General features: G+C 44.7%; 1 pseudogene; it reads right to left on the bottom strand.

Annotated features, from left to right (window-relative positions):
- The window catches only part of LOC121551064, a 36,587-nt pseudogene continuing 10,049 nt past the window's right edge, over positions 1-26,538 (bottom strand).

Here is a 26,538-nt window from a genome sequence, read left to right on the forward strand (position 1 = left end):
TTACATGTTCCGGTTGACAGGTGTGACGTAGTTGCGGGGGAACATGCCCGTTAGCCCGTGGCATCCTCCCTTCCACCAGTTAGGGTCAGAGTTGTCCAGGACCTGGATGAAGTCTCCACGTCGGAAGCCCAGCTCGCCATCCTCCTGGGGGTCAAAGTCAAAGAGCGCCTGTACATACGTGGGATGCTGTGGGCAGAGAGAGAGAAAGAGAGCAAAACAAATCCATGAGTCCCAGACATGTTAACAAAAGTCTGACAAAAGGACAAAGCCTCGGTTTTTCCCTGACTGTGTTTTCTGAATCAACAGTGACTCGTTGGTGAACTGAGCCAATGCCATGTCCAAAGGTTAGGCCGGCAGGATGAGGGATTGAGTCAGCAACTCTGGGGGCCAATCTGTCTCCCTCAAAGCTATTATTTTACCTAGTCGTTGATGACCATTAGTCTCCTACAAAGCCACACTGGTAAACAGCCTGAAAAAAAGGTTAAGGGGGATGTGGTCTCACCTGGGGACCTGCTCAATGTCGCGCAGGAAGATCTGCTGGTTGCGGGATACAGGAGGTGGAGCGGTGGTAGTCCACCAGCTCGTTGAGCGAGTTGAACTTCACCACCCACAGGAAGTACTTTCCTGCCCCATCACGCAGGACTTTGAAGTGCTGGACGTCATTTCCAAACCTGAGGAGACGGGACAAGAGGATGACAACCATGGGTAGCTGGCCAGCAGCAGACAGTCAACAGACACAGAACTGCTAAAACAGAACAGAGAAAAGAAGAGATCCCAACAGCCAAAGGAAATACATGTGGACACGTTCTCTTAGCAACACGTTAGGAAGACAGACTGTCTCTATAACAGTGTGAACACAGGTCATGAACCCATGGATAGTAACGCTGCAGACAGAGATAAACCAGCCTCTTCCACAGCCATCAGGGGGATTAGTCTCTACTAAGACAAACTCCTTGTTCTGTACTCAGAGGGCAATAGACAGGTGGAGTCATACAGACAATTAAAGATAATTAAAGTGATCACTATCTACTTTACATACAGACAGACACTACAGCACCATTGAATTGAGCCTTTTTAAGGAAAGCAGAGTGGAAACGGACATCGGGAAATCAAAGAATTTGCGTCAATGTTGTGCAAGCTGGAAAGAAAGCGCTGAAATCCTGCTGTAAAATGACTGTCAGTGAGCTGCAGTTAATGTTCATAGACACATGGGGTAACCACTTATCCACCAGGGGGCAGCACTGAAGACTGGGTAAAAAAGAAAGCGCTGTAGTTGTATTTAAACACAGGAAGAGAAAGAAGAGAAACATAGCAGATGTTTGTGTCTTTGTTACCCAATACATTGTACGGTGCAGAGCAGTCCCTCGCCCCAACATATGTAGAGCAGGGCTTATAAACCTTTTGTGCGTGTGTGTGTTCACTTACTTGACAGAGAGGGAGAAGTCCCCTGGCGCGCTCTCACTCTCTCGGATGAGGAAGGCCCCGTCATGCCTCTGTTTGTTCAACATCTCCTCTGCCTTGGCCCGGGGGATCTTCCCAAAGAACCACCTGGAGGGGAGGGACGCACCACACACGGGGTCAGGGGAGAGAACACAGTCGGACCAGCATAAACCAAACAGATAGACATCTGCTCCCTCACGATCAGGGACGACACATGGTCATCTCTCACTGTTTACAGTCCTAAGAAATTATACTATATTTCAGATTAAGCCCCTGCCCCAGTCAACCGATTAATACTGCAGGTAGGAGAACCAGAACCGTGGGCGTTGTGTACAGTGGGGGCACAGGGGTTGAGGAGTGGGGATAGCGTGCTGTGGAGTTGGAGCAGAGGCTGTCTCACTCCCAGCAAGGTCTGTGACAGCAGCCCTGGCTGGGCCAACAGCAGCTGTAGCAGCAGGGCTGAGAGTGAGAGAAAGAGCTCTCTCCGGTTAATTATTAACCAGAGCAGCCAGAGAGATGACATCTTGGCACCTTTGCATGAAAGTGAAAATCAATAATAAAATGACCAACACCTAATCCTCTTTGCATTTGCGCCCTCTATCGGCCGACCCCATCCTACTCTGATAAAGGTGCCGGCAGAGCAATTAATGCAGGCACGGAAAGAGCAGCCAGGCCATGTGGAGCCAGACTGGTTGCGTCTCTCACACACACAATGCACCTACCTACTACACACAGTGCAGTACAGATATAAATGCCACTATGGAAGAGCAATCTAAAGCTATTTTGACTCAATTTAGCAGGCTCCCAAACATGTTATTACTTACACCACTTCTACTATAAGGAAGATCCAAAGGTCCATATTTCATGGTCTGGTCTGTGAATACATACCGGAGATGAAATGCAGAAACACATTAACATCTATTTTTCTAAACCCAGCATACCGTTGCCGTCGTTCAGGAGGTGAAGATACTGTACTGCATGTGGGTAGCTGCCATATGGCCAAAACAAAAGTGAATAAATTATTTATAAAAAAACTAAAGTAAAAAAACAGTTGCAAAAAGGTATGTCTAAACAATTCCAAATGTGGCCACATTTGATTTTAAATTTGTATCAAATTTAATGAAACATTTAATGCATTAGTGCCTTGAATTTGTCCTCTGGTGTGATATCATAATCAATGCTAATAGAAAGGTTTAATGATTCCCAAATAGACAAGAAAATGATTTTTACTAATTATTAGTTACTTCTGTTTTTAAATCAGTAATCATACCCAGTTGAAAAACACATTTACTTGTATAATGATGATAACCAAGTGTCTCCCCATTACATTTTGAGTAAGATTTAGTCATTTGACAAAAACCTAGGTAAAAAGCAATTACTTTACTTATGTACTATGATAATGTTACCTGCTTCAACAATTATGTTACACTTTGTTCAAGACAACCCCTTTTTTAAAATACATTTTTTATTGGTGTAACCCCATTGTACATGATGTCCCACCGATGGACAATACACAACAGGCAGTCAAATTTTACGGTTAAAACATAATTAATGACACTTTGAAGTTTCTGACTTCCGCTCCACAATGCAACTTCTAAACATCAGTAGCGGATCCTTATTAAAGGATTTAAAATGTACTTATTCCAATTACAGGACCTCGAAAGAGTCCTGTACTGTTATTTTTCATCACTACCTCCCCGAGTCGGGAGTGGGTAATTTGCGCGCCTGCTGCCTTCCTTGGATGTGGTAGCCCTTCTTAGGCTCCTCCCGAATTTAACCCTGATTCCCCGTTACCCACGATCACCATGGTATATACAGAAAGTACCGTCGAAAGTTGATAGGGCAGACATTCAAATTAGATGTCAGCGCCACAGAATGGTACGCCACCGGTCGAGGTTATAGAGTCACAAAGAGCCTTAGAGTACGCGCATGGGTTTTGGGTCTGATAAATGCACGCATCCCGAAGGTCAGCACTAGTTGGCATGTATTAGCTCTACAATTGCCACAGTTATCCAAGTAACGTCGGAGCAATCAGGCGAACTGACTTAAATGAGCCATTCGCAGTTTCACTGTAGCGGCCGTGTGTACTAAGCCTTGCATGGCTTAATCTTTGAGACAGGAATATGCTACTGGCAGGATCACTCCGGTGGGCCCCCACAAAATTAAGGTGTACCTGGCCCGTGCCGCGAGGTGCAGGGCACAGTTCTCCAGTGATGGAGAGCTCGCACCCAGTGGGAGGCCCCTCTCCTACCATCCAGCAAGCCGTAGGAGCCGAGGCACCGCTTGAGGTGTTCTGTTGGGGGGTTTTTGGAGTATATCCCAAAATGGGGTTTGAGAAACACAGCGTGTCTCTGACACTGGTGGGTAGTATATTGAAGGCAGGGTGAACATATCCAAAGAGCCCTGCTGATGCGGAGCCTTCCCAATTGGATCATGTATTGCCAATCGGTCAGGAGGAATTGGTGGGATAGACAAAAGACAGATCAACGGAATCGGTGGTCTTATGCTGAGAGTGATAACCAATAATGGGACTACCACAGCCAGTCCCCAATATCACTAGGGCCATGTTAAAGAACCAGGCCTTCCCCAGGCGGCAGACAGACCCAGAGGCCACCGAGGCAATGGTCACCTGCAGGGATTGAGAACCACGTGGGAGAATGAATATGTAAATATTGCACTCAGAACCACTTAAAATGACCTAAATTGCAAAAGGATACTGTACAAATAGGCTAAGTGTACCACCAAAATCTATATTGAACAAAAATATAAAACGCAACATGATAAAGTGTTGGTCCTTCGTTACCTGAGCTGAAATAAAAGATCCCCAGAAATATTCCCATACGCTACAAAAAGCATATTTCTCTCAGATTTATTGCACAAATTAGTTTATATCCCTGTTAGTGAGCATTTCTGCTTTGCCAAGATAATCCATCCACCTGACAGGTCGTCAAAAGCTGATGCGCTTCATCACACAAGTGCCCCTTGTGCTGGGGGCAATAAAAGGCCACTCTAAAATGTGCAGTTTTGTCGCGCAGCACAATGCCACCTTAGATGTTTCAGGTTTTGAGGGGGCTTGCATTTGGCATGCTGGCTGCCAGGAATGTCCAACAGGGCTGTTGCCATAGTGTAATGTTAATTTCTCTACCATAAGCCGCCTCCAAAGTCATTTTAGAGAATTTGTCAGTACGGGGGTGGGGGCTGTTAGCCTAAATAACTTATTTAAATTGTCTGATTTCCTTCTATGGACTGTAACTCAGTAAAATCTTTGAAATTATTACATGTTGAGTTGATATTTTTGTTCAGTATGAGTTTAGACATTTCTAACATATACTGCTCACATTTTAGTAAAAAAGTGGATATAAAATGAAAGATCTCTCTCATATGAAGTTTAATGGCTTTTACTTCCATGTTTTAATAAGACAAAAATATTTGATAAAATATGTGAAAAGTCGGACTGGGCTTAAATGGGTACCGAGTGTACCCTTTAAGCCCATTGGTGTTCCAAATAAGCTCACCTCTTAAATAATCCATTTTAATTGGATTATATTAATCTCCCCCAAAGTTATAAAAATAAACCGATCATTCTATTCATCATAGGCACCACAGGTGCCACATCAAGGGACTTGGTTTTGTTCTTCCACCACCCCCACAACTAATCAACTAATATAACTTCAATAATATTGATGGTTACAACTGAACCCCCACCCTGTGGATAAAAGCCATGCAACAAAGACCTAACACACACTGATTCACATTTGATGTACTGAAATGCGACGTACGAAATACCCCCTAGCGCCACTGCCGTGTTGTGATCGATAGCTACTTTCCACTGCACACAGACATTAAGGGTCTAATTTACTCGAAACTACAAAGTGAGACTTTGTCCTCGTCTTTCTTGTGCTATTATATATATTTTTCAACGTTAGTTTGAGTCTGCTGCTTCAACTGATAGCAAACAGGCAACCTAATCAAATCCCAAATCTCTCACAGACACGTACAGGACTTGGTAGGACCCGTTCCCACGGTAACCTACCGCCCTAGGGCAACTGAACATTTTGTCTTTATCTAATACTTTGGTTTAAAGACTTCGGTTCACAAACATTTTATGAAATTGAGCAATATACCACATTACTTTCTTACTAATACATTTTTGTTTTAGAAACATTACAAAGCATAGTTCATGCCTTGTTTTGTGTTTTTTATATAATTATGGCGAAAAAAATATTTTATCTGATGGCTGGTAATTTTTTCATCTACCTGCCACTGTGGCTGGTGGGACAAAAAGTAGGCCCTGATGGCAATAGCAGAAAAGTGCCAAAAATATTTCTAATATAGCTTACAAGCTGTTCAGACCATGTGCTCCAGTAAGGTCTTCTGTACTTCCTCATTACAAGAAGAACCCTCCCCAGCACAATGCGCCCAAATGCTGGCCTCGTTGATTAATCATAGAATTGGGTCGCACAAATACATGATTTCATGCCATGTGGACATTGCATTTGGGGGACAACATGTAATCAATCAGAACTATTTGGAAATATAATAGACGATTGGGGACTACTGTGTTTTTGAAATACACTGCTGTGTCCATAAGTACAAAGAGTAGGTGAAGAGAATTGTATTCATGTTTTCATTCATTAACAGACACCAGTACACACCATTGGACAATTACCACGTTTGGTTCAAAATGGTAATAAAATAAATGATATACTGCATGACATTATTCATGATCCAATAAAAAGAAAGATTTCAGTCATAGATGTCACAATTTAACCAATTAAATTAATATGCGTTTTGCCACTATGGATAAAAAAAAAGATTCAGTGCGTCAGCTACCCATGTACTGTACCCAAAATAAGGCAGGCTGGTTGTTGTGTGTTTGTGGGAGGGGTATGAAAGAATTAAATAAGTAAAAAACATTGTGTGATAACTAGGTGCTGATAGGCTAAATCTAAAATGTAAAAAAAAATTGTGTGTGTGTGTGTGTGTGTGAAGAAGGGAGTCTGCTGCTGCACTCCATCACAGCCAGTCTATAAAGTGACAAAAGGGCAAACTCCTGCCCCACTACAACCTCTGCCATGTGATCCAGATCACTGCTGTCCCTTACATTGACTCACCACTATATGGGGGCGGGACCCAACAGCTGACCCACAGTCAGTCAGTGCAAGAGGAGAGTGGGCCAATACTGACGTTGGATTGATTTAGGTTAAATAGCATTTCTCTTTCAGGTGTTCAAAGCATCCTTAAATAGGCAATCAATTGAGAACACCACAGACTGTCTTGTATTCATTACACAGTATCTATTCACTCTTTTTTTTATGATGATAGCATTAGCTGTGATGTCTCAGCCACGCAGTGTATTACTTGACAAAGTTAGCTAAGACCTGTGCCACAGCATCACAGCCCAGCCCTGCTAAATGTGCAGCCGCTTTGATGTGGCTATAGTGTCTCAGACAATTAAAACCAAGCCTCTGAGTAGGCAGTGGGTGCTGAGGGTAAATTCCACTGCTCAGAGGCAGTGTGACTCCCAGACTTCCATTAAACAGACAGACTGAGGACCCAGGGACCAGACCAGAGATAACTGTTGTTTCTGCTGGCCGTCTCTTCCTCATGATCACACCAATTATTTTACTCCCCACTCACCACTCTGCCCACACCAGCTGACCTGAGCTCTGCGTTCTCTGCTCGTGCTTAACACATGGACTGTGGATCAGCCATTTCCTATCCAAGTCCTGTGGCACCAGTTGCTAACGGCTTATACCACTGCACTATATAGGCCAGGAGTAGGGGGGTGGGGAGGGGGTGGGGCAATCCACTGTACACAGACAGGCCAAAAGCCTAGTCATGTGTATGCTTTCTTCGGACAGAGACAGCCAGACCCAGCCCCCTCCATACTCCAAAATCCCATCCTGATAAAATCCCAGTGATTATGAAATAAGGGTCAATATTCAATTAAGTCTAAGAGGCCCTAGGCGCACTAATACAGAGAGAGCTAATCTAGCACTGTATTGCTCCAGAGGTAATATCCTCTGGGAATCCTCACACAGTGCTTCAATGAACACACAGGAGAAGATTCTGCTGCGGTGGCACTGGCCACTTCAGCACAGTACTAGGAGTTGACGGGCCTGTTCTGCTGAATTCAGACAGTTGTTTCATGGTGCCAAATCAATGTGATACACTGAAGCTGTGGCCCAGGCGTGACATAGCAGTCATGATGAGTCCTGTTTTGCCTATATCACAGCAACAATAAGCTGGAGAGATGAGTCCTCCCTGGGGTCTGTTAGGAGTCTGGGTCAGGTCTGGTTCATGCCCTCGCCGGATGTGCTTTCATCTCTATAGTTCTTGGGGATGAAGCCGTCTTTCCCGTTCAATTCTGCTTTGGCACCAGTTCTGGTCACACTCTTCATTTAATACCTAGAAGAAAAGTTAACAATATATCATATCATAAACAAGCAGTCCTTCTCCTGGTCATGAGGAAAAGAGGGCTGAAAGAGTTTTGTATCCACTAATGGTGCACAGCCATAAACTACAGATTAAGATATTTTTTTCAGTTGTGAGTACACTCATTTACAAGCGAGCACGCCTCCATGAAGTCAGTCCCAGCTGTGGGGAGCACTCTTGTCTAAGGACATACAGTGGTTTGCAGGTATTGGGGGCACTGGTACGCATGAGTGTGTCTAAGTTTGCTTGTGTTGGCTGTGTTAGCACTAAGAGACATGCACCTGTTTTGCACTGGTGCAGTTAGTCATGTAAAGCCTCTGGCTTGTGTGCCCATAGTCAGATGAAAGAAACTGTCTTCAATTCTCCCCGGGGTTCTGACTCATTACAGTAGTGTAGTGACCGCGTCCACTCAAACAGAAAAGACATTCCCACCTCCCATCTGGCCTGATTCAGGCAATGCGCCAATATCAGACCTTCTGGCTTCCAGTACACCCTTTCCATTTGAGAAAGGAAATAGGAGTCATACTAGATATAGTGCTTAGAATACACTGGTATTTCAATGTGATATGCTGACCACAGGCTTCAGTGTTGGGACACAACTCATGGCCTCTGCTTGTGTGTTCAAAGGGAGAACTAGGCCTAAACATTTTTGACAGCAAAAAAAAAAGTGTTGGAGGAAATGGAGTGTGCAGCATCCCTTCCTTTGTAGACAGACAGACAGAGAGACAGAGAAGCGAGAGCGACGAAAAAGAGTGGGTGTGCACCACCACAGTCACACAAGAGGGATCTTAAAGCCTGCAGCATGTACGCTTTTTGGCCATCATGACCAAATTCACACATAGCAATTTGTGTAATAGATCTGTCATTCTCATTGAAAAGCAATTCTAGGGCGCATGATAGATGTTCTACAGTGGGAAAAAAAAAAGTATTTAGTCAGCCACCAATTGTGCCAAGTTCTCTTAAAAAGATGAGAGAGGCCTGTACTTTTCATCAAGCGTGGGTTACACGTCTCTATGACAGACAAATTTAGATTTTCTCTCCAAAAATCACATTGTAGGAAATTTTTATTAATTTATTTTACAAGAATTATGGTGGAGAAAATAAGTGCTCCTTTTTGTGTGTCATAGTTGACGTGTACTATGATGAAAATTACAGGCACTCTCTCCTCTTTTTAGTGGGAGAACTTTCACATTATGTGGCTGATAATCCTTTTTCCCACTTTTGTGTGCTACTTCTATGCGTATTAGAAGTTTCTGATTTTTGCGGCTTTTTACTTTTCGGTTTTGTGGGCCGGCTTTTGGTTATGGAAAATATATTTCACAGCCCGGTTTTAGATGGTACAATGATTATCTACACTCTGCTTGCTTGTTTTGTCACATATAAATTAGGCAAACTATAAAAATTTACAGCAACCAGGAAAAGCTGGAGCAATTTCTGCATAGTGCATCCATCTTTAAGCCTAACTTGAAGGGCCTCCCGAGTGGTGCGGTGGTCTAGGCCTGCTGCATAGCAGTGCAAGCTATGCCACTGAGATCCTGGTTCGAGTCCGGAAGGCTCTGTAGCCCGGCGCACGACCCCGGGGAGACCCGTGAGCTGACGCACAATTGGCCCAGTGTCGTTCCAGGGTAGGTGGGGGTTTGGCCGGCAGGGATGTTCGTGTTCCATCGTGCACTAGCAACTCCTGTGGCGGGCCGGGCGCAGTACTGCGCTATTTCGGTCACCAGGTGTACGGTGTTCCTCCGACACTTTGGGCGGCTGGCTTTCAGGTTTAGCGGGCACCGTGTCAGAAGCAGTGCGCTCGGTTGGAGTTTCGGAGGCGCATGACTCTCGGCCGCCACGCCTCCCGGTAATCGTCACAGAGTTGCAGCGTGGGACAAGACTGTAAATACCAATTGGATACCACGAAAAAGGGTAAATGCCAACCAAAAAGAATCACCTGAAATACCCACGTTGCATTCCAAATTATGAATCAACGTTACCTTAGATGGCTGATAGGGTAGGGGCAGTGATGATAAAGCTGAAATAACTCAACTAAAGCACCTGAATCCTGAGCAGATTGTGTGGTTTGAGTGTTCGGTGTCTGCGAGTTCACATAACTTGGTCACACAGACCCATCAGAGTGTGTGCTGAATTGTGGCCTGGAGGACCTGTGAGTCGGGGCTGAATGGACTACAGCCTTCAGTCACTCCAGCACCTCAACCACATCCAGCAACAAGATGGCTTCTTAAGCCCCCTCAAACACAATACAGGCTCTGATACATAGACATACAGTCATTTACACAGTAGGCGTGTAGTTGCCCTAGAGGAAGGCAGACTGGTACAGTGCAGTTTAGTTGGAAGGCTGTGTTGTATTGTGGTATTAGTGCAGCAATGCGTTGGGCTTTGACCATCTGTGCATTTTTGGCCCACGTTTTGAAACATCTCCATAATGCATACACAACAACAGAAATGCAGCTAGACATGTGGTCTTTCTATCAAGTATCATTTTACATTGTTCACAAAAAGAAAAGCTGCAGCTAGGAGTAGAGAGGAAGGACCTACTCATATCACAACATCTAAACATAATCTACAGACATGCTTGAACTGCCAGTGTATTTTAATTTCGCCCATCCAGTAAGAAATCATCCAACGCTGAGTCAAGTTTTCGGAAGAGCTCAGTCTCATTTCTACTTCGGTGTGTAGTGTTGATCTGGAAATACATAGTAGCCAGTACCCCGGTGGTTAAAAACACTGTAAGCCTTGGTTGAAAAGAGGCAAGCAGGAGAACAACATGAAACAGGGGTCATGTAAGATTATGTGAATGCATCCCAGGCCATCAGTGTCATTAATTGCAGTGTCAATGGCAAGATTGACATTGAGCCCCTATCCACACTCTCCTACTTCTCAAAGCCCCAATGATGGGGTCTGTTAATTTTCCCCCCAGCTGTTCACTGGCCTCAGTGCTCTCGAGCCTCTCTGATCCTATCTGTTTCAGCGGAGCCTGCAACGCGCCAGCTGTCACTGTGGAACCAAAGCCACTACGGCACAAGAGACAATTACAGCGGGGAAAGGAGGAGGAGTCCATGCCTGTGGCACTATGATAATGTGGTATGTGAATAGGTGTGAGGAGCACAGGGGGAAGGCGGGCACGAAGTGATGGGAGAAATGTGCACTGTGGCAGTGTGTTTCTCTCTCTCCTCGGTGTGTGTGTGTGTGTGTGCGTTTCTCGCTCTGTGTGTGTGTGTGTGGTCTACACAATTGGTAGAACAGTGACTGATTGCACATGTGTGGGCGTGGCGGACATGCAGTCGAACTCTGAACTCAGGTGATCCACTTTCTCTACATCTTATTACAAACACGCACACTCCCCCTTAGTCTCTGTAACTGATTGCTTTACCTTAGCTAGGTACCTCAAACACCAAAGCTCACAGACACTTCCTCATGCTCTCTTGCCGTTGTGCTGAGCCTGAAATATTTGTGATTTTAGGGGGTAAGGCCATTTGCCCAATCTGCCAGGGCACCAGGCCATTAGCCAGGCCAATTAAATTGATTTGAAAACTGAAAAAAAAGCTATTCTCTTAAGAAAAGTGTATGTAAGTGTAAATAAATAATTGCCCCATGTCAAAGTGTGGTAATAGCCTATGCGTATATCACAGCTGTGGAAAAAATTAAGAGGGCCACTGCATTTTCTTAAATCAGCATCTCTGCACTATGACAGCCATTCCCAGTCCAGTGTCTGTTGAATTCCAACACAGGCACACCTCATTCTACTGAATTAGTACTGATTAGGTGATCATGAACCGTCTTATTTGGAAAAGTATAAAAACCCTGCAGTGGTCATCACTATCCTCTTGCAATAGGACCAGCTGGATGGGCAAAAGCAAGTGCTAATAGTACCTCCAAAGTAATGTCAATCAAAAAAATAACTGTCAGCCATGCACCAAAAAAGGGTTGAAAAGGAAAGTTTTGAGTGAGGAAAAGAAGAGTTGATTCTGAAGCTTTTACTGGCAGAGGGGATACAAAGCGTCAGGTTGCTTCATCCTTAAAATTTCAAAGGCAGGCCCGGTTCCTCTAGAACAAGGTCAAGCAGCAGACATTGGGGACAACAAAGCTACAGACCAGGCAGAAGGCGAACTGACTCTACTGGCAGGATGACCGTTAGCTGTTCAAATGTCACTCAACAACCGTAGGATGACATCAAGTGACCTACAAAAAGAATGTGAAAAACGGCAGCTGGGTGGGAGGGTGCACGGCGGGCCGGTTTGAAACAGGCTCTAGGGGCAGGGCTGAAGTCGTGCAAAGCTGAAAAAAGCCCTTAATGAGGAAGCAAGAAAGAGCCAGGCTGAGGTTTGCAAAACACCTGATAAGGATTGGACAGTAGAGGAATGGAGTAAGGTCATCTTCTTTGATGAGTCCAATTTTCAGCTTGCCCCAACACCTGAGTAAGTCTAATGGTTAGACAGAGACCTGGAGAGGCCTACAAGCCACAGTGTCTCGCACCCACTGTGAAATTTGGTGGAGGATCGGTGATGATCTGTGGTCTTCAGCAAGGCTGGAATCGGGCAGATTTGTCTTTGTGAAGGTGCATGAATCCAAGCCACGTACAAGGTGTCCTGGAAAGAAAACTTGCTTCCTTTTGCTCTGACATTGTTTCACAACTCTGAGGATTGGTTTTCCAGCAGGACAATGCGCCATGCCCACACCCAGCCAGTTCAATCAAGGTGTGGATGGAGGACCACCAGATCAAGACCCTGTCATAGCCAGTTTTGACCAGTTGTCATTTCTGCAAATAAATGCTCTGAATGACAATATTTTTTATTTGGAATTTGGGAAAGAATGTTGTCATTAGTTTATAGAATAAAACAAATGTTATTTCTACCCAAACACATACCTATAAATAGTAAAACCAGAGAAACTGATAATTTTGCAGTGGTCTCTTACTTTTTTTCCAGAGCTGTATTAGGCTAAACACCAGTAATGTTTGACAAATATAATATGAGATCATTATTCATATCTAAAGGCTTGATACCAGTGACATACACTATATATACACAAAGTATGTGGACACCTCTTCAAATTGGTGGTTTTACCTATTACAGCCACAACTGTGCTGACAGGTGTATAAAATCGAGCACACAGCCATACAATCTCCATGAACAAACATTGGCCTTGCAGAAGGTTCAGTGACTTTCAATGTGGCACCGTCATAGGATGCCACCTTTCCAGCATAATCAGTAAATCAACATTCTGCCCTGCAAGGCTGCCCGGTCAACTGTAAGTGTTGTTATTGTGGCATGGAAACTTCTAGGAGCGACAACTGACTCCAACCCCACCATAAGTGAAGTAAGGCCACACAAGCTCACGGTCGGAACCGCCAAAGTGCTGAAGCCGTGGTGTCTGTCCTCCAGTTGTAACATTCACTACCGAGTTCCAAACTGCCTCTGGGGGAAAGCAAAGTCAGCACAAAAACTGATATTAAGGAGCTTCATGGAAATGAGTTTCCATGGCAGAGCAGCCACAGACAAACCTAAGATCACCATGCTCAATGACAAGTGTCGGCTGGGGAGTGGTGTAAAGGTTGAACTCTGGAGCAGTGGAAACACGGTCTCCTGGAGTGATAGTCACACTTCACCATCTGGCAGTCTACGAAGGCCAGATGATCTGCGTTTAGCGGATGCCAGAGGCTTCTTCACCTGCCCCAATGCATAGTGCGAACTGCCAAAGTTTGGTGGAGGAGGTAATGGTCTGAGGCTGTTTTTCATGGTTTGGGCTAGGCCCCTTACTTCCAGTGAAGGAAATCTTAGCAGCTACAGGATACAATTACATTCTAGACGATTCTGTGCTTCCAACTTTTGGCAACAGTTGGAAAGGCCCTTTCTTGTTTCAGCTGACAATGCTGATGCACTGTGAGTCCATGCAATGGTTTGTCTCGAGATCTGTGTGGAAGATTTGGCGGGCCTGCACAGAGGCCTGACCTCAACCCCGCCCGAACACCTTTGGGATGAACTGGGCATCACCCCGAGCCAGGCCTAATGCGCCCAACATCAGTGCCCGACCTCCCACTAATACTCTTGTGGCTGAATGGAAACAAGTCCCAGCAGCAATATTCAACATCTGAAAGCCTTCCCAGAAGAGTGGAGGCTGTTATAGCAGCAAAAGGGGGACCAACTCTATATTAATGCCATGATTTTGTAATAGATATTTCATGTAGTGTACTTGAGGCACTGTTCGTTCAGATAGGAGAGAGAAAATGACAGTGCCTGTTATTTACTTTTATAACATCACCAACCTTGCAATCTGGCGAGGCAGTCAACATTTTGAAACTATTTAACCATAAACGTAAGCGATTTAAGCCCTTGACGTTTTTTCATTTTATGAGGCATGTCTGACCATAGGAATGTTAAGAAGTTTTCTTTTATAAACACTTCCTCATATGCCATTGAAACCAGTATTTATCTCAGGTTCAACTTTATTTAAGCTGTCCAGCAGGCAAATACACAATCCTAGTCATATTAACAACATGCTTGTTGTTGCGTCTTTAGATCTTACCTCTTTCTACATTTCTGAAGGCCTTTTTCATCTCTGTAATATGGGAAACCGCTGCGTTTGCGTCTTCCCCACTAATTGCATTTTTTGAACATTTACACTTATAGCCTACTGCCGTGTGGGCATTGCTGCGCTTATATTATGAAGAAATAGCCTCATAGTTTAGCAACATTTTAAGCTAAGCGTTCTGATCTCATTGCCATCAACCTCATTGCATTTAAAAGGTTTTGATGTACAGTGGTTGTATTAATTTAGGATCTATCATCCACAACTGTCCCAAAGTCTGTTTGGAATATTTATTTCTCTCATGAAGGACAAGCTGACCAATAGAATAGGTAAACTTTTGTACTATTGGGGATAGTAGATTGACATAGGCTAGTGCTTTTGCTGTGCGTTACTCATCTTGTTGGCTATCAAGCATCCAAAAGCTCAGGACAGTTCAACATCTTCAATATGCGCCTCGGAAATCAATAAGGGACGCACGGCGTTGCAACCACAATGTATTTTTTTTACTGCTCTAGGGATATAATTATTGTTTGGATAACCTTATTTTTATATATTTTTCACTCTTTATACAATGCGCTGCAGAGAACACCGGAAGAAGAATTATCACAGTGGTGTGTAATGTTTGTTTATGTGTCAATTGGTAACATAAGGATGGGTTGCCAACTGACAATTTGACACAAAAAATCATTTCATTCATTGTAGCCTACTTCGGAGCTTTGAAACCTGTGAAGGACCAGATCACGTGTCGGGCATTGGCTAATTAGATTTAGTATCAAGAGAGAGCTATGTGAGTAAGAGGTGCTTGGAGCAGCAGAGAAAAGGGTATAATTATATTCCTTCAACCTTACGCTGGAGCATCATTCACAAGTGATGATAATATATAATTCACAAGTGATAGGCTAATATTGTCACCCATCAGACTATTCTTGATTTAATCTGTCTTTACATATACTAAAAATAATATGTGTAAAATTTGTTGGATTTAGAATGGACCATTATCACGCATGTCACCGGGAAACAAGGGCCGGGAAAAAATTACATGTCATCTATGCACCTAAATGGCGAATGGAGGAGCGCTTTCCTGTGGTTCATTTTCCTTGCCAATGAGTGGCTTCTATACTCCTGTTGTAAAAGATAAGCAATGTGCTTAATATTAGGAAAGTTGAAATAAATATAGTAAGCCTAGCATATAGAAACAGCTGATAGGATCCTCACTCTTTTAAGCCAGAGGCCATCACTCTGTTTTCTCACATAATTGCATAGCCTATTTAAATTGCATAGCCTATTTAAATGTTACGCAACATGGCTCATGGGCTCTCATGAAGTGTTTAATTAAATTATCAGTACATTGCATCGATGTCCAAGAGTGATTAGAGGGACAAGAGTGCTGAGTACCAGGCAGTTAGTAGAAGTTTGGTAGGCTACTAATGACCATCAGCAGCAGAGCTTTGAAGCCTAATTGCAGCGACTAAACAGTCACGTGGAATTACATTTAAGTCATTGTAGGCGGCTCTTATCCAGAGCGACTTAAAGTTAGTGAGTGCATACATTAAATTTTTATTTTCATACTGGCCCCGTGGGAATTTGGCTGCATTCATGACTCCTACATCTCCTTGTCTGTTCCATCATCCCACTCCAACTCTGGCTCCCAAACATAGACACTCTGCTGCTACTGACTGGAATAAAACTCCAACAGGACAAAAAACTCAGCCAAGTAATCTCCATCCCCAGTTTCATTAACAGGTTACATGAGCTGGTTATCACCTGGGCCTGCTTTTAGAGTCAATAGCTACTAGTTGTGTACCCTGTGTTTTACTGATGTGTTGTAAAGATGTACACTGCTCAAAAAAAAATAAAGGAACACTTAAACAACACATCCTAGATCTGAATGATTAAATAATCTTATTAAATACGTTTACATAGTTGAATGTGCTGACAACACAATCACACAAAAAATTATCAATGGAAATCAAATGTATCAACCCATGGGAGGTCTGGTTTTGGAGTCACCCTCAAATTAAAGTGGAAAACCACACTACAGGCCCAGTCAACTTTGATGTGTCCTTAAAACCGTCAGAAATGATGCTCAGTAGTGTGTGCTTGGCCTCCACGTGCCTGTATAACCTCCCTAAGCGCCTGGGCATGCTCCTGATGGTGGCGGATGGTCTCCTTTGAGATCTCCTCCCAGACCTGGACTAAAGCATCCGGCAACTCCTGGACAGTCTGTGGTGCAGCGTGGCGTTGGTGGATGGTGCGAGACATGATGTCCCAGATGTGCTCAATTGGATTCAGGTCTGTGGAGATGAAACTGAGCCAGTCCATGAAATATTAATGCCTTCTTCTTGCAGGAACTGCTGACACCTCCAGCCACATGAGGTCTAGGGTGTCTTGCATTAGGGAGGTAGCCAGGGCCAGCCGCACCCAGCATATGGTCTCACAAGGGGTCTGAGATCTCATCTCGGTACCTAATGGCAGTCAGGCTGCACTCTGGCGAGCACATGGAGGCCTGCGGCCCCAAAGAAATGCCACCCCCACACCATGACCCCGACCCACCGCCAAACCGGTCATGCTGGAGGATGTTGCCCAGGCAGCAGAGCAGATTCTTCAAGGCGTCTCGAAACTCTGTCACGTGCTCAGTGTGAACCTACTTTCATCGGTGAAGAGCACAGGGCGCCAGTGGCGGAGTTTGCCAATCTTGGTATTCTGGCAAATGCCAAATGTCCTGCGGTGTTGGGCTGTTAGCACAAGCCCCCACCTGTGGATGTCGGGCCTCATACCACCCTCATGAGTCTGTTTCTGACCGTTTGAGCAGACACATGCACATTTGTGGCCTGCTGGAGAGTCATTTTGCAGGGCTCTGTGGTCTCCTCCTGCTCCTCCTTGCACAAAGGCGGGTATCAGTCCTGCTGTGGGTTGTTGCCCTCCTCACGGCCTCCTCCGCGTCTCCTGATGTACTGGCCTGTCTCTGGTAGCGCCTCCATGCTCTGGACACTATGCTGACAGAAACAGCATGCCTTCTTGCCACAGCTCTCATTGATGTATGCCATCCTGGATGAGCTGCGCTACCTGAAACCACTTGTGTGGGTTGTAGACTCCGTCTCATGCTGCCACTAGAGAGTGGAGCACCGCCAGCATTCAAATGTGACCAAAACATCAAGCAGGAAGGCATAGGAACTGAAGTGGTCTGTAATTCACCACCTGAAGAACCACTTCTTTGTTGAGGGTGTCTTGTTAATTGCCTATAATTTCCACCTGTTGTCTATTCCATTTGCACAATAAACGTGCCAGCATTATTGTCAATCGAAGTGTTGCTTCTAAGTGGACAGTTTGATTTCACAGAAGTGTGATTTATTTGAGTTACATTGTATTTATTTAAATTGTTCCCTTTATTTTTTTTGGGCAGTGTATTTTTATTTTTTCTGTTTTTGCGTGGAACAAAAAGAAAAAAGAAAAAAAAAAAAGAGTCTGCTTTGTCATGTTGTCCTTGTCTGCTTTGCTGCTGAGTTATCCCCCTTCACATCTTGGTCAGGTCATTATTGTAAAAGAGAATGTGTTCAATGATTTACTTGGTTAAATAAAATAAATAAACTAAACAGGCTGCTTCCTTGCTGGAATATTCCTTGGGAAAGGCCAAGCATAAATGTCAGCTCAAGGTGCAGTCATAAAATCAAATTTAATTCAGGTTTCCATGAATAATTAACCAAAAACAAAAGATAATAAGCACAAGAGCTTTGTACATTCACCAGAACAAAGCGAAGGCAAAAATAACTTATTACCAATATTTTCCCTATTCACAATGAAAAGCATGTGACGTCTGTTTACTACCAACATACCTATATGTGTTTAAGGTTGACTCATGACCAAGAGAAGAAAAGTTATTTTGTCATGGCAAGCAATTTGCCAACTCTCTCTTTATCACATTATGGTGTTATCTACCAGTTGTAGTTTGCTCAGCCTGCATAAAGTTACACTTCTACCTAGGGCCAGAAGAGGACTGTTTGCCTTCGCTTGGCTTAGTCTGTAGCTCCAGTTTTGTTACTGTAGCTCTTAATGGCTATGAAGGACAATTCTCTCACATCAAATTCAACTCGAGGTCTAGTGCAAACGGTCTAATGACACTTTTAAAAAAAAGAAAAAAAAAAACTGCTGAAAGAGCTGCAGTGATGAAAAATATTAAAACATTTGCTTTGTAAGCAGTTTCTTTCCAGAAAATCTCACAACATTGTGACTGTTCGTTATTCTGTCTTTCTGTGCTCCATGGCAGGCCTGCATTATGCTAATGCACTTCTGTTGGCGCTCTGCATTCCCTCCCTCTGAAGAGATTTTTTGTTTTAATCTGACTGAGGCACAATAGCTTCAGGAGTTTCTATTGGCCAGGCTAAGGTCAGGGGATAATCTCCTCTTGGCTGCCACTGAGCATACCGGCTCCCCTCCCACACACACCAGCGCTTCTCAGACCCACGCTAAAACCCTGGTGGCCAGCCTGAGGCGCATAGTGATGAACTCTATGCACCTTGGTCTGTTTGACTACATTGTTAACATTTTAGTCATTTAGGAGCTGGCTCTTATCCAGAGCGACTTACAGTTAGTGAATCATTTTTTTATTTTATTTATACTGGCCCCCGTCAGGAATCGAACCCCACAACCCTGGCGGGTGCAAGCGCTCCATGCTCTATCTTCAGGGCTACATCCCTGCCGGCCATTCCCTCCCTACCTGGACAACGCTGGGCCAGTATGCGCCGCCCATGAGTCTCACACATTCGCGGCCGGCTCGGCATGAAACCTGAGATCGAACCAGGATCTCTTAGTGGCACAGTTAGCACTGCGATGTAGTGCCTTAGACCACTGCGCCCTCAGGCTGCAAACCAGACTTCAATGACAACCCAACGCAGATGAAGTAGCTAACATAAACATGTGGGCGGAGTGCGTTGTCTGACGTTAGCACTCCAAGCTTACAGACCGGGTGGTTACTTGGTGTAGCCCTAACGAGAGGAGGAGGAGAGGTGACTGACAGCCGCGTGTCTGTACTCTGGACACAATCCAGAAACGATTGCTATGAATCAAGACTTCACTTGGATTATCCGGAGTGTGAATTAATCTGAAGGCCAGTAGATGGCTTCTTCAAACTACAGGCCTCCCAAACCATATTGTTTCTGATATTGGACTTGGGCCTTCTGTCGTGCATTACAATTAAAACAAAAGATGGAAATAAAAACCCACATGTTCATCCATCGAATTAAAACGGCTGCTCTGTGCAACCATTGTTTAGCTGTTTGAGAGGCCGGAACAGAAAAAACTGGGTTATCTTTATCAGTTATCACTCAACGCACATGGACAATTAAATCGTATCAAGCGGGATCATGACGGATAAAACAACGAACAAGGCCTCTGTTCATCATCTGACAATGCTGCCTGTGTGTAGTGTAGGCTCACGAGACAGCAACTGTTTCAAAATCTGTGTCAGTAATGTGACAAAGCAAAATGGTTTGGCGTACATGAATTCACACCATTGGAAGGCCTGGTATGTTGACACGTTGGCGGCTGTGCGTGAGTCAACATACTGGGAAAGGTCAAAAACACACTGACCCTCCTTCCCCACAGCAGAGAGCAGACACTCGCTCTGAGGATGAGTGCTGATATGCACCAGAAAGAAAAACACCCTGCCGCTAATGAAGCACTCCAACACTCCTGTAATTAACACAATACTAGGAGCCATTACCATGTGGAGCCGCCCCCGCTAACCCACAGCTGCATTCCCTAGTCGGCTCCAAACCAGCAGACTGAGGTGACTGGACAATACACCACATCGTAATCACCTAGGAGCTTTTTAAGTACCACTTCATAGACAGGGCACTGAGGAAGTAAAACGGGGAGAAAAAGGAAAATATGAAAAGGGTCTCAAACAGGACTTCTAGTGGAGCAGAGTTGAGGTTAATCCAATTTAAATTCTTGTCTGTTGGATTAAAATTTCTTCATGTCTAGAATTAGAAAAGGACTGTGGAAATCTGGCACTGTTTACAGCCATCTGGTGAAGGCCAGCTGGAATTAGGAGGGCTCCAGCTCTGGTCAATGCCAGCTTCACCAGCTGCTCAGTAGTAGAATTGTCTATCCATTATTACAATGGCGGTTAGGTCTGTCTACTCTACCTCCATAATCTGAATTGTGCAACACGCTCCCTGAAACAGATAAGCAAGAGGCATTATGGCTACCATTTTTTTATTTTAATTTTTTATTTCACCTTTATTTAACCAATTAAACCAGTTGAGCAAGTTCTCATTTACAACTCAGACCTGGCCAAGATAAAACAAAAGCAGTGCGATAAAAACAACTTAACACAGAGTTACATGTAGGGTAAAACAAAAACAAAGTCAAAAATACAACAAATACATATAATATGTGCAAATTTAGCAAGTTATGGAGAGTAAGGCAATAAAATAGGCTATAGTGCAAAATAATTACAATTAGTATTAACACTGGAATGATAGATTGCAAGAGATGATGTGCAAATAGAAATGCTAGAGGGTACAAATGAGGCAAAATAAATAACAATATGGGATGAGGTAGTTGGTAGGGCTAATTTCAGATGGGCTGTGTACAGGTGCATTGATAGTAGTGCTCTGACAACTGATGCTTAAAGACCAGTGAGGAGATAAGTGTCTCCAGCTTCAGAGATTTTTGCAATTTGTTCCAGTCGTGGCAGCAGAGAAGGGGGCACAAGGAAGGAATTGCGGCCAAAGGAGTCATTGGCTGGGATGACCAGTGAGATATACCCATGGGCGTAGTTTCTGGTGGGTGTTGCTATGGTGACCAATATAAGCTAAGATAAAGTGATTTGCCTAGCAGTGATTTATAGATGGCCTGGCCAGTGGGTTTGGCGTGAATATGTAGTGAGGACCAGCCAACAAGAGCGTACGAGTCTGATTGGTGGCTACTATCATCAGCAGTGGAGGGTTAACGAACAATTCAGACAACCCCATTACTGGTCGAGCTTGACACACTCTAAACACTGTGATTAGCCTAGTACTGGAGATTCAGCTATAGCTCCACACTACTTCTGTTTAAGGAGAATGGGCTCCAACAGAATGTGCTACAGTGAAGCCAGTCAGTGAGGAGAGCAGCAGTCTGCTCACACCCCCTGCCCAATCCCCATCCCCTGAGGAGGTTTTCTGAGGAATGGGGACAGCCAGGGATGGGAAGGACCAAAAACAAGCAGCAAACCATAGAGGTTGATACTACAGTTTAAACACTTATCACTCTGTCTCACTCCTCTCTTCACCGTAGAGCAGGAAGGGTGAAATGCATAAACAGGGAGGAGGAGACAGAGGCGGTACAGAGGAGTCCTAATTACGGCTTTGACTCAATGCTACGCTACGAAGCCCTGCTCCTCTCAGGAGGACAGGCATGATGGACCAGTTCAGAGGATTCACACTCCTTGTGATCAGCTCAGGAAAAGTCCTCCGGGTAAATAGAAAAGGAGGGCATCTCTATTTTATGGCAGCAGGCAGCTCCACACAACGTGTCTGAAGTCCAATTTAGCAGTAGCCTATATTCCCTGTACAGTTTGTTCCCATGTAAACAAAAAAAGCAGAGAAAACAGAGAGGAGAACATTGTGTGACAAAAATAAAATACAAAACAGGCTACAGAATAAGAAGATGCTACAAGTCTTTATGTTGGCTAGAATCATCCTTCATAAAGAACCATTAGATGTGGTTTATCTGCAGCACGGAGAAGGAGGCGGAGTGTCAGATGGTGTGTGTGTGTGTGTAAGAGATAGAGAGGTCCAACAGGGTGTTTATGTCCAGTAGCTGTGATCAAGGAGCATTGGGCCGCCCTAATCCCTGCTTTAGAAGGGTGCTTTAACGAGCTTCACAGGCTGCCCACACTGGATTACCGTATTAGAGAGTGCGCGCTGCAGCCGCCTCCCTCCCCACTCTCACTAGCAAACTCACTCTCTCTGTGTCTCTCTCCTCCTGAGCCCAGCTGAGACATAGGCTAGCAGCAGCAGCCTGGGTCTGGTTGTCTCCAGACTGGGGACTCGCATGTAATGGCACTCATGGTGATGAGCTCTGGGCAGGCCGCAACTGGGGCAGGGGTTAGACTGATCTCATCGCTCAACTCAATTACAGCACAGTGAAGAGGGGTATGGGTGAAAGGATGAGATTAGAGATAATATGAGCGAAAGAGAGAGTGGGAGGTTGAGGGAGAGAGACTCAGCTTGTGTCCACCCTGCAATGCAGAAGCCCCTGGGGCTCCATCCAACCCACAGGTGTCTGCCTGCCTCAATGCTCACGCTGTTAAACCCAGGCGCTCTCAGGAAGCCTGTGACATTATCTGGTCAGCTATTTATCAGTGACTCACACACACACACACACACATGCACTCATCCAGCCATCAGGCCCAGTGATGCCTTACTAAAGCAATGGCCTGCTCTGATCCCAATTCCCCCATGAGAGCCATAGCATTTACTGCTCCAAAGAGCACAGAGCCAGCAGACACTGTGGATGATGGAGAGACTAGGAGACAGGCAGCAGAGAGCCACTGTGTTGACATGAAGAGCCCTATCTTGTCCTCTGGTTCCTGGGCCAGCGTGGGTGGGCGCCAGGGTGAATCAGTGTCGAGCAAGTGGGCCCGCTCCCGCTTGCTTCTCCCAGAGAACATAGAGAAGCCGTAACAGGATGCCAAACAGTCGAGGCTCCATTTCAGTCCATTAGCACGTTAAGGCAATATTTGCCATATCCATGCCTGTCCTTCTGAGGGCAGTGACAACAGGGTGCAGGTGGTGTCATGGACAGAAAGCCTTCCACTGCGTTGCTAAGGGACACCATGTTCACTGTTCAATCCCTTCCTCCTTTTAACTTCTGTCTCCTAAACATGACTCACAGCCGTGATACACTGCCGCAAGTCAGTCAGGTGCAGCGCTAGAACTCCACATTACTGATGGGGGAAGGCTGCCATAGCTTGTGTCACAGCATGTGTTCCAAGACAACTTCTAGAAAAATTCCCCTGCTACTTAATAGGGTCACATTAGCGCTGTTCAGACAACAGAAGGGAGGGGGAGACATTGGCTTATTTAAGCCCCACTCTCATGGGATGCCACACTTAATTAGAGAAACCCCATGACTCCCACTACCTACACTTACAGCTACTGAAACACACAATGTGGCTGGTCCCTTAACACGGCAGGGGAACTCCCTTAACATGGCAGAGGAACTTGGAAGGTTTCTGGCTGGGAGAATGGCGAAGCAGAGCCCCTCAGCTGAACCAAAAACTTCACACTGAGCACCGTGGTGGGAATTTAACAACCATTTTCCACTCCTGCGGACTTAAACAGCCTGATAATTTAGCTGTAGGGTTCTGGGAATACAATTACTGGATCTGATCTGGTTTGAGTCAACTTGTCTGCTCAGAGGATTCCTGATGTATTAATCAGGCTCTGGTCAGAACTGGGCTGGAGTGAGAAGAATGATCAGCATAAGAGGGCAGAGCTCTTCTCTCCTCTGTGTTAAATCTAACGGGAGATGGGATCAATAGCTGCGCAGAGAGCTAATAAGTGATAGGGGAGAGATTAATCAGAGGCTTAGAAGAAGTGTTGAAGTAATTGGCTAAAAGCTTCAGGGCTCCCCCTTTGAGAGTAAAAGCCTGGATAGTGATATGGAGAGCCAAAAAAATCTCAGCTGAGAAAAAAGAACAAACTGCAATTAAAAAGAGATGGAAAAGAGGGGTTGTGTAAACGAAATGATGTAATATGGGATCATGAAGTATGATTAAATATACTGAACAAAAATAAAATGCAACATGCAACAATTTCAAATATTTTACAGTTAATATAAAGAAATCAGTCAATTGAAATAAATTAATTAGGCACTAATCTATGGATTTCACATGACTGGGAATACAGATATGCTTCTGTTGGTCAGAAATACCTTTAAAAAGGTTAAGGGCATGGATCAGAAAACCATTCAGTATCTGGTCTGACATCCATTTGCCTCATGCAGCGCAACACATCTCCTTCGCATAGAGTTGATCAGGCTGTTGATTGTGGCCTGTGGAATGTTGTCTCACTCCTCTTCAATGGCTGTGCGAAGTTGGCCGTGCATTATCATGCTGAGACATGAGGTGATGGCGGCGGATGAATGGCACGACAATGGGCCTCAGGATCTCATCACGGTATCTCTGTGCATTGAAATTGCCATCAATAAAATGCAAATGTGTTAGTTGTCCGTAGCTTATGCCTGCCTGCCCATACCATAACCCCACCAGCCCCCATGGGGCACTCTGTTCACAACGTTGACATCAGTAAACCGCTCGCCCACTCGACGCTGTGTGCCAGGTACAGCTGAAACAGGGATTCATCCGCGAAGAGCACACTTCTCCAGCGTGCCAGTGGCTATTGAAAGTGAGAATTTGCCCACTGAAGTCGGTTACGACGCCGAGCTGCAGTCAGGTCAAGACCCTGGTGAGGACAAACAGGATGCAGATGAGCTTCCATAAGACGGTTTCTGACACTTTGTGCAGAAATTCTTCGGTTGTGCAAACCCACAGTTTCAGCTGTCCGGGTGGCTGGTCTCAGACGATCTCGCAGGTGAAGAAGCCGAATGTGGAGGTCCTGGGCTGGCGTGGTTACACGTGGTCTGTGGTTGTGAGGCTGGTTGGACGTTCTGCCAAATTCTCTAAAACGACATTGAAGGCTTCTTATGGTAGAGAAATAAACATTACATTCTCTGGCAACAGCTCTGGTAGACATTCCTGCTGTCAGCACCCCAATTGTACGCTCCCTCAGAACTCAGAGGAATTGTGTTGTGTGACAAAATTTGGCAAAAGAGAAATGCTCACTAACAGGGATGTAAACAAATGTGTGCACCAGATTTGAGAGATACGTTTTCTGTGCTTATGGAAAATTTCGGGGATCTTTTATTTCAGCTCATGAAACATGGGACGAACACTTTACATGTTGCGCTTGTATTTTTGTTCAGTATAGCTAATCCAGCTACTCTTTGGTGATGAGTAAGAGACTCACAGGCTGGTGTATTCTTACATGCCGTTTTGCATTTTTTTGTAATCCAGTGCAGTACTCTAAGTGTGGGGTGTGAGGATCGACTGTGCTGCGGAGACAGGAAGCTGCTGGGGGTGGAAGAGGCTCCAAACAGGAAGTGAGAGCTAAGCTGCGGTGAGGGCTGCACCGCGCACACACGCATGTGCCAGTGCACAAGCTCAATCTGCTTCATTCCAAGGTTCCCAGCACTCTGAAGTAAGAGGGACTGTCCCACTTTACAATGGCACATACTCGTAAAACAGCACAGTTCTGATCAGTTTACACAGTGAAAGATTAAGGTGGATATCGACTAGAGCTGGAACGATAAATCGAAAATTATCGACACCAACCATACCTATCACAGGCATTTCACTGATTTTTTTCATTACGATAAGCAGCTTACACTAGAGAAATGTGAAGTTTGAAATTAAATGTTTGCTTATATGGGGGGGTTGTTAATGGGATAATTGATGGCTACAACCATCAAACTAGTAGTAGTAGTTTAAAGGATAAAACCTTTTTTAAAGGTGCAAATTGAATGTTTCCAACTTCAATTTATCATTATCGCATCAATTCAGGCAATTTATCATGATATGGATTTTTGTCCATATTGCCCAGCTCTAATATAGACCAATTAAGGCCATCCTTTACCATTCACAGTGCCAAATGGGAGACTGTTTGCTCAACACCAGCCTCCAGTTCAGCAGCAGAACAGGAGTAGAGAGGGGAAGAGAGAGGCAGAGGGGGGCCTTAGGCCTTAGTTCAAAAATCTGTTAGGAGCTAAATTTGCCAGCCAGTCAAGCTGTTAATCTTTATTTATTTAAGAAGGAAATGAGTGCGAGTGCACGCTGCTGAAGGCTACCGGGCAAACTCTCCTCTGTGGCCTTCTCCTGGTTGTCAGTTATTGCTGCTTTATGGGAGCGAAAGTGGAGCACCGCCTGACTGGAGCTCATATCAGGGCTGCATGACAAGACGTCTGGTTGTCTTGATAACCTGAGATGTGATTGGATACAAAGCAATAAGGAAGGAAACATCCAGCCACTTTCCCAGTGCTTAGGCCTAAAGATAGGACGCAATCTCTCTCAGAAATTGTTGT

The sequence above is a fragment of the Coregonus clupeaformis genome, unplaced genomic scaffold, assembly GCF_020615455.1.
Source record: "Coregonus clupeaformis isolate EN_2021a unplaced genomic scaffold, ASM2061545v1 scaf0010, whole genome shotgun sequence".
NCBI classification, from domain to species: Eukaryota; Metazoa; Chordata; class Actinopteri; order Salmoniformes; family Salmonidae; genus Coregonus; species Coregonus clupeaformis.